Below are 6,225 nucleotides of genomic sequence, written 5' to 3'. Positions count from 1 at the left end.
TTCAAAATTCGACAGTAATGGGTCGCCATTAGCCAAGGCTTACCGGCGGGAAAATAGAGGAAGGAGCTTGATCCAAATCCTGCCTAACAGAGCTTAGAAGGCAAGGCCTCTGCCTAACCCAGCTAAAGAATCTTTGAATGGCAGAAAATGCAGGTATCACCCAATCTCACAGCAGACCAGACCTAGCCAAACTTGCAAGAACCTGGCCTCTGTTACCGCTGCAGTCAGTTTAACTAACCAAGAGATGGCTCAGAAGCCCTTGCAGCAGCTTGTTGATTCTAAGACGCAGGAAACTGTTTTTGAAAGAGTAATACAGCTTCTATCAGGAAGATTTAACCTAAATTGTCAAGGAATTAAAACTGATACTGGAGTTGATCAGAGTTGCAAGGAAAAGCCTAAAGCTGTGATTAAATCAGAAATTATTAAGAGTGGTAATTGGGGTCTGCTACCTAAAAGAACTATAAGATGTTTATTAGGAAAGTCCAACATAAATTCTCAAAGTGCTCGGGTTATTGCTGGAATTAATGATCAGGATTATGAAAAAATTAAGGCAATAATAAATTCTGATATAGCATGGTTTATAAAAAAGGAAGATCGTGTAAGCCAGTTTTTGTTTCCCTGCATCTCTAAAATAAAAATATATGCCTACCAAGAGAAAGTACTCACGTGTGACCACCCTTTCCATGAAGGGTCTTCTGGAATTTGTTCAAAAGCTCTGGATATGGAGTCATTGCCTTAGTGCATTCAGGTGGGCCTAAGACCCGCCCATTAACTTGTCCTAAATCCAGTTTGGTAGGAATAAGTGAAGATAACCAAGAAAGACGATTTCAAGATTGTAAGATCATACAATGTAAAAAGCCTGAAGGGCAAAGTGGATTAATTAAGCCTGCAACTTTTCTGGTGAACTTGGAGAAAAAAATGTCTGTTTGGTAAACTGCTTCAAAAACAGCTGAACAAATTTATTAAAAAATGTTTCAGTCTTTCAAAGTATGGCAAGCTGACAAGTAGTTTTAATGGTTCAAGACCAAGCAAGGTAACTGAGATGGCCAGCAGTGCTTTAATATCTGCATTGTTAAAACAGAAGGGGGAGAAGAGGAATCTCATGTGTGACGAATTTTATTTGGTCAATTTAACAAAAAAAATTTTCTCCCCACTAAAAGCTTGTAATAAAATTAGGGAAGATAAACACATTTTCACTTCTACAGAGAAAGCTAATTCTAAGAAGTCCCAAGAAGATGGAAATCGCATTTGGGATCCGCGTCCATTCACCTGGAAAAAGGGTGATACATTTATATTTTTACAGAATAAAGCTGATGGACTCCCTTTAGAAGGACGCAACCGCGTTTGGAGAAAGATTGCAAGGAAGAGACGGAGAAGGCACCCAAGCTTAATCATAATTCCTTTTTCAGGTTAATGACACCCCGAAGAGAGAGGGTATTTGTTTATATTTTCACAGGCAAAGGCGATAGGTGGATTTCTCTACAGCCAGTAAGGCCCAGAAGAAAGGAGGGATGCCCATGCTGTGACGTGACCCTGTCCTGTTACAGAAGTTACCCAAAACGTCAAGAAGATCTCACAGATTCCTGAGAATGGCGATCGCTGACTCCTGAGACTTCTTCCATTGTGGATGCCGTCTAAGAGAAACTGTGGGACTCTATCATAACTGAACATTTTATACAATAGTGACTGGACTATTACTACAGACTATTGCTTTGCTGAAACATCAAGATTTTGGACTTGTCAATGCTATAATGTAATTGAAGAACATCATAAATGAAACTGCTTGCAGTGACACTTGCCACAATCATGAATTGTTCACTTGCATTAACCATGCTATGCTTATAAACCTTTCAAAAAATAGCTTCCTCATCCTAAAAAGCAGGATGGGGGTGTGGATTCCAGTGGAGATGAAACGCAGATGGAAGAGCAGTCCTGAATCGTCCTTCGTGATACAAGTGATGTCGGAGATGCTGAAAAGACCTCGCCGATCGTGGGATTGCTAATCGCAGCTATAAGTGGACTCATAGCCATTGCCACCACTGCTGCTGTCGCTGGGAGTGCCCTACAATGTCAGTTAATGCTATAGTGTGATTGGAATGTAACTATTTTCTGTGTAACTCCTTACCTATGTAATGTAACATTGCATGATTGGGATTTGATCAGGAAACATTTTCAAGGGTTTAAGAGAAACATTTCATTAGATGTTTATCAGCTTAAAAAGGATATTTTCTATACATTGAAAACTGCCAAGGCAAAACTTCATGATCCAATTAATATAGCCAAAAATTCAGGCTTATAGCAAACACTTTGAATTCAGGCTAGGAGGATAAAGACCCCCTGTGCTCATATGCTATTGGAAGAAAGTATGAGAGGGGCTGGATGCTGCGGCGGGAAGTAAAGGAGCAATTAAGCATGTCTGCTTCTATGGGGAGAATGAATCAACCATGTGCTCACATTAAGGCACCACAGCATTAAGGGAGAAACTATGGAAATGATAGATTACCATAGGAAAACATGCTCGGACTCGATCCTTAACGAACAGAGCAGCGGCCTTCCTGCCAATAGAACGCTGGCCGTCCTGGTTCCCTCTGTACTGGTCAGGGACTAAGTCCCAGCTCTTTCTCCTTGTGTGCTAGTATCCCACATCTCCCCTTTCTGCATTGCACTCAAGATTCAAATAGTGTCACGGAGGCAACATCTTCTCTTTTCATATCTCTTAGCTTCCCATAGAAGAGACTTGAGACTGCGAGCATCAAAATTATGATGATAAACAGCACAGTCAGACTAGAACTTAAGCTATGAGAAATGCTTTGAGCCCAAGCTTGCAGGTCCACCCCTTCCATGCCTTTCACCAATTGCTTAATCATATCAGAGCCAGGAGATGCCTCAAGCTTGTCTTTGAATGTATAGAAAATATCCTTTTTAAGCAGTGGAGAACATACCATTTTAATTCAAATAATTTTAATAAACATTTAGTTTTGGATTTGACCAAAATCAATTATGGATATATGAAATTATGCAACCAGTATTTTGTTAGTAATGAGTTTGCAAGCATTAAAAAGTACCAGGGATTTCTTGGTTTGAAGGAATGCATGAATATGAGGTACATACAGAGAGAAAATAATTGATTACAAAATAACTTGAACTCAGAGCAGAATTATGAATAGCCCATGACAATTTTTTAAAACAATCATAATTTAAATGGATAATATATCAACCTAACGATGGAGTGAAAAATGTAATACGAAAAAATACTCTAAAGTGTTAGTTTCTATCATACTATTTAAAAATCTATCCAAATGAGCATTCTCTGAGAATGTTATATTTCTAGAAATTCCTGGCTTTTACTCCTGTGTTCTTCATATATTTAGATCAAAGGTCTATGAGCTGTGTGAACTATAAAGCATCTATGTTCACATAGCATTCAATGACAGAGGAGAAATTTTGCCAATTCCTCTAGACTTGAACAGCTTAAGGTCAAAGGAGAAAGCTAATGGAACAAATTTATATGGGGTTATGTTATCAAAAGGAAAACAAACTAATATAAACTGTCATTGTTTATTCTTTCAGATTTAATGGCGTCCACGCCTTTCATTTTTACAGTCATAACCAACTTTCACTTTTCCAATGTTAACTACACTAATCTTTTTAATGACTACATTGTGGTTAAAATATGGAGCTTTAATATCTATGTGATATATTCTCCTATTTGGACTGCATTTATAATATATTTTTAAATATTGAATATTGGTTGGTGGAAATTTAAAATATTGTATCATTTGTTGCTTTCATATCAAAAGGTTATTATTGCCCTGCCAATTTACAAGGCTTCTAGCTACGCTAGTGTATAAAAGAAAGGGAAGAGTCTGCTTCCCCAGGCCATGGAAAGCATCATCGTGATCCATCAGAACTTGGAAACGATACTTTTTTCTTGAGGACCTATCATTCTCCAAGTTTACTTGATATCTAATCCATAAAGTAATTTTGTTTTCTATGCAAGAATGGTAACATTTTCAATCTCAGGCTATGTCTAATATTTCTTTTATAACCCCCTTTTTCCCAACCTGTTCTCAAAACTTCGTTTTTCCAGCCTTGGCTGACTCAAGTTCAGAAAACGAGAACTTAGTGGAGAGCATGGGGCACAATATGTCTGCATGCTGTTGGTGTTTACAGAACAAGTCGGTCTATTTCTTCAGCTAGAAACAGAGTTAGAAGGATTCTTAATGTCAGGAAACTCATAAAATGCAAGATTTTTTTTTTAAATCCAGTTTGGGTATAGTAAATCACCTTGTTTCTCCTCTTAATTCTTTCCTATGCTGCATACTTCTAGACCAATTAAGCATGTATTGGAATATGGTTGAGTATAGATAATAATGTCAGTAGTTGAGAGTAGTTTTAATTAATAGTGCTTAAATAGCAATCAGTGAAATGATTGTTGTGAAAATGACCAATGATATTATTATAAAATTGTCAATGTAAACTATTTACCACATTTCAAATATTATAAATAGATGTAGTCATGTGACAACTAATGTGACTTGCCTAGAATGCTATGTTAAAACAAAATGCAAGACCATCCTTTTTTCCCTTTACTTAAATTTTTTCCTTTTAAAGAATGAGTACTAAGATTGACTAGAGATATCTGCCACAGGACAGAAATAATAGCATGTCTACTTTATATGTGGCATTCCTGATATAAAATTAAATTTAGAATAATTTAGTACTAGAAAGTAAACTGTATTAATCAGTTTTTACTAAATGGGCTCCAATGTTGGTCTCTAAAAAACACAAATAAGCATCTGTCAGGTATTCACTGCTTTGAGCCAAGATAGATCTGACATCAGCAATGTATCCCTTGTTCCACATGCACTTCTGAATCCAGCCTGAACATCTGAAATCTCCCTGTCAATGCTGCTGCAATGGTTGTTGGATGATCTTCAGCAAAATTTTATTTGCATGTGATATCAGAAATATTGTTCTATAAATTGAGCATTCTGATGGATCACATTTCTTTGGTATGGGTATAAACATGGATCTCTTCCAGTCAGTTGGCCAAGTACTTGTCTTCCAAATTTACAGCCATGGATGAGTGGGGGTTTCCAGTGCTTAATCAGCTTGTTGAAATATTTCAATTGGTATTCCATCAAACTTTGGATAACCATGAGAAGAATGGGAATTCCAGAACAGTTCATTATGCTCTTGGGGAACTTGGACATGAATCAAGATGCAGTTGTTCAAAGAGAACAAGGGAAAACTGCATGGTTTAAAATTAGGAAAGGTGTGTGACAAGGTTTATTCTCTCTCCACACTTATTCAATCTGTACATGGAGCAAATCATCAGAGAAGATGGCTTATATGAAGAAGACTATGGCATCAGGATTGGAGGAAGGCTGATCATCTGTGATGTGCAGATAACACAACCTTGCTTGCCGAAAGTTAAGCAGACTTGCAGCACTTGCTGATGAAGATGAAGGATTTGAATCTTCAATATGGATTATGTCTTCAAAAATGTGTTGTTCAGGATCAAAGGTAAGCCTTCATTTATATATATTCATGGTCCTAATCTGCAGTGTCCTCAGTGGGGGTTGGGGGGTTGGGCTAATCTATGTAAGCATCCTAAATAGCATTCAATAAATTACATCAAATATTACAGTCTTTTGATGTCATGGGGACTCTAGACTTTTATTGCCCCGTTAATCGACCCTCTGGGGAGCCCTGGTGGCCTCACGGGTTAAGTATTGGGCAGTTAACTAAAAAGCTCACAATTTGAAACCACCTGTCACTCCACAGAAGGAAAGACAGGACTTTCTAGTCCTATAAAGATTTACAACTCAGAAGCCCACAGAAACAGTTCTATGTTGACCTAAAGGCTCCCTGTGAGTCAGAATTGCCTGGATGGCAGCGAGGTTGGTTGAAGCAGGTCTCGGCAGTACGATCCATTATGCACTAGGCCACTCACAGAAAGGCTGGAAGTTTGAACCCATCTGGTAGCGTCTCAGAGGAGAGACGTGTGAATCAGCTTGTGACAGGGAAAGCCCTGAACTCACCCGCACGCAGGGAGTCATTGTGAGATACGATGGGCTCAGTGGCTATCGGTTTGCTTTCTTCCAGGCTTCTATGAAATTCATACTTTTTCTTACGTGCTTTATATAATATGATCGCTGGGTTAGCATATGCTTGTGTCACAGAGCCCAAGGTCTTGCAGAAGGTTCCCTTTTCTTTCCA

This window comes from Echinops telfairi, unplaced genomic scaffold (assembly GCF_000313985.2).
Source record: "Echinops telfairi isolate 266 unplaced genomic scaffold, ASM31398v2 ScPeMD7_2186;HRSCAF=2738, whole genome shotgun sequence".
NCBI classification, from domain to species: Eukaryota; Metazoa; Chordata; class Mammalia; order Afrosoricida; family Tenrecidae; genus Echinops; species Echinops telfairi.
Note: the sequence above shows the minus strand (reverse complement) of the source record.